The following is a 3,278-nucleotide window of genomic DNA, read 5'->3' as shown; positions in this document are numbered from 1 at the left end:
TCTAAGTTTAGCACTGAATCACTTAGTTTTACACTAGTCCTCTTTGCTGTGTGTAAAGCTTATTTTCACAATGTATTATAAACCTAAAGGCATGTATAACACCTTAAAATAGCCTGTATTTCTTACATCCCTGAGCACAGTGTGGCCACTCAAAAAACTAAAAAAGATATATGAGTTAAAAATAAATAGAAGGCAGAGTAATAGAAAACAGACAATAAAAGAATAAAACAATCAAAGAGGAAATAAAAGGGGGTTATGTGAAAATAACCTTATAGGACTGACATCTCCCCATCTTGTCCCACCCCTACCTCTATTCTGCTGGCCCCAGTGAAGCATTTACCAGGCCTCTATTCTTTTTTTAAAGATTTTACTTATTTATTTTTAGAGAGGGAAAAGGTGGGAGAAAGAGAAGAGGAGAAATATCAATCTGTGGTTGCCTCTCATGCACCCCTGGGGCCAGCTACCCAGTTATGTATCCTGACTGGGAACCAAACCAGCCAGGGCTACCAGGCCTCTGATCTTAATCGTGTCTAAATAATCTGGAAGGCAGGAAGCAATGGCAGAGGTGAGCTCTTAGCCTAAGCATCAAAATAAGACCCATAGCAGAGCTAGGACTTCTGCCAAGATGGAGGCATAGGTGGAAACACTGTGCCTTCTCCCACAACCAAGTTTGAATACAACAAAGGTTTAGTCAACAAAGACGCAGCCAAAGAAAAGAAAATTGAACTATGTGGAAGTCCGACAACAACGAACCGTTCAACCGGGTCGATAAGAGGGGCGGAGCCAGCAGCGGAGCAGGGTCCAGCAGGAAGGATCCCCCGACCCCAGGTACCCAGGCAGTCGGGGTAGCATCGGGCGGACCCAGTGAGGGTGCAAGGTGGCAGGCTGACCGTGGTCACACATTCACATGCAGATAAATCAGCAAAGGAGTGAGCAGTGAGCAGTGAGACAGACTGCCCAGGCCCCATCGGTGGGAAGCAGCAGAAGGGACCGCCATTGCCCCTCTTGGACCCCGCCCCCACGTACAGCGTCACAACCCAGCAGACTGAGTTGCCCCACCGTGGTGAACACCTAGGGCTCTGCTCCTCATACATAACAGGCACAAACAGTCCAAAATATGGCTCAAGAAGAACTCAAAGCTCCAGAGCTGATAACTCTAAGTGACCAGGAAATAACACACCTCTCAGATGCACAATTCAAGACACTGGTGATCAGGATGCTCACAGAACTGGTTGATTTTAGTCACAAATTAGAGGAACAAATGAAGGCTAAACTAATTGAAATGAAGGGAAATACACAGGAAACCAATAGTGATGGAAAGAAAACTGGGACTCAAATCAAGGGGTTGGACCAGAAGGAAGGAAGAAATGACCAAACAGAAAAATGTGAAGTAACAAGAATTCAAAACAATGAGGAGAGGCTTAGGAACCTCCAGGACATCTTTAAACGTTCCAACATCCGAATTATAGGGGTATCAGAAGGGGAACAGGAACAGCCACGAGTGGAAAACTTATTTGAACAAATAATAAAGGAGAACTTTCCCAGTCTGGCACAGGAAATAGACTTCCAGGAAATCCAAGTTCAGAGAGTCCCAAAGAAGTTGGACTCAAGAAGGAACATACCAAGGCACATCATAATTCCATTGCCCAAGATTAAAATGAAGGAGAGAATCCTAGAAGCAGCAAGACATAAGGGGACAGTCACCTACAAAGGAGTTCCCTTCAGACTGTCGGCTGATTTCTCAAAAGAGACCTTACAGGCAAGAAGGAGCTGGAATGAAGTATTCCAAGTCATGAAATCCAAAGACCTACAGCCAAGATTGCTTTATCCAGCAAAGTTTTCATTTAGAATGGAAGGACAGATAAAGTGCTTCTCAGATGAGGTCAAGTTCAAGGAGTTCATCATCACCAAGCCCTTATTATATGAAATGTTAAAGGGACTTATCTAAGAAAAAGAAGGTGAAAAATATGAACAGTGAAAGGACAGCAAACTCACAGTGATTAACAACCACACCTAAAACAAAAGCAAACTAAGAGGACAGCTAGATCGGGAGCGGAAACATAGAAATGGAGATCACATGGGAGGGTTAGCAACAGGGGAGTGGGAGGAGGAGAAGGGGGGAGAAGGTACAGAAAATAAGTAGCAGCCCTGGCTGGTGTAGCTCAATGGATTGAGTGCAGGCCTGCAAACCAAAGCATCGCTGGTTTGATTCCCAGTCAGGGCACATGCCTGGGTTGCAGGCCAGGTCCCCAGTATGGGGTGTGCTAAGGCAACCACACGTTGAGTTTCACTCCTTCCCTTTCTCCCTCCCTTCCCTATCTCTCTAAAATAAATAAAATATTTTTTAAAAAAAGAAAAGAAGTTCCATAGACGGTAGGTAGAAAATAGGGGGAGGACAAGAATAGTATGGGAAATATAGAATCTAAAGAATTTGAGACACGTGATCATAAACTAAAGGGGGGAATGGTGGGGGAGGGGGTGTGCAGGGTGGAGGGGAATGAAGGGAGGAATAGAACAACTGTGATGGTATAATCAATAAAATATATTTTAAAAAATAAAATAAAAATAAATAAATAAAATCTTTTTTAAAAGAAAAAAATAAAGACCCATAGCAGAGCTGATTCCTTGGCTGGAATAGTAAATTTTGAGGCAATTTGGAAAGATGTTGGGAAATGAAGTGTCTTTGCTAAAGAAACCATAAAGCCTCTAGTTTGTCTGGCCAGGACCACCACCAAAAGCTTTTGAGAATTTCATATCCCTGGTTTCTCATACACTTCCATGGAACATCTCAAATAACAATGCCTTATGCTTATAATATTGGGTTAACCAGTAGAGGTTTGGATATGTTTTAGTAACATATAGCTCCAAAATCTCAGAGATGCAAAAATGTATTTCTCATTCATTCAAAGTAAACCGAAGGTCATTTGGGAGGTGGGATTTCCCTACACTTAGTGACTCAAAGATAGATTCTCCTTCCATTTTATGCCACTATCTCAACATATTGTCTCCATGGTTACTAAGGAAGAAAAAAATAGAGAGCTTAGAGATGGCATATGAACTCTTTGACTTAGCAGTGACATGTGTCACACCTACTCATAGCCCATTAACCAGAGTATTCACACAGTCTTAACATAACTAAAATGATATTGGGCTCTACAGGAGAGCACACAGAAAATTGCAAGAGCACTAATGTCTTCCACAAGCTTTATATTATCCAAACAATTTGGCATCTATTTCTCCTTGATTTCCAGTTCTGTGAGGTCTCTGGAGCTGACAAC

Source organism: Sturnira hondurensis, unplaced genomic scaffold (genome assembly GCF_014824575.4).
Source record: "Sturnira hondurensis isolate 20B ecotype Veracruz unplaced genomic scaffold, ASM1482457v3 Scaffold0002016, whole genome shotgun sequence".
Classification (NCBI taxonomy): Eukaryota; Metazoa; Chordata; class Mammalia; order Chiroptera; family Phyllostomidae; genus Sturnira; species Sturnira hondurensis.
Note: the sequence above shows the minus strand (reverse complement) of the source record.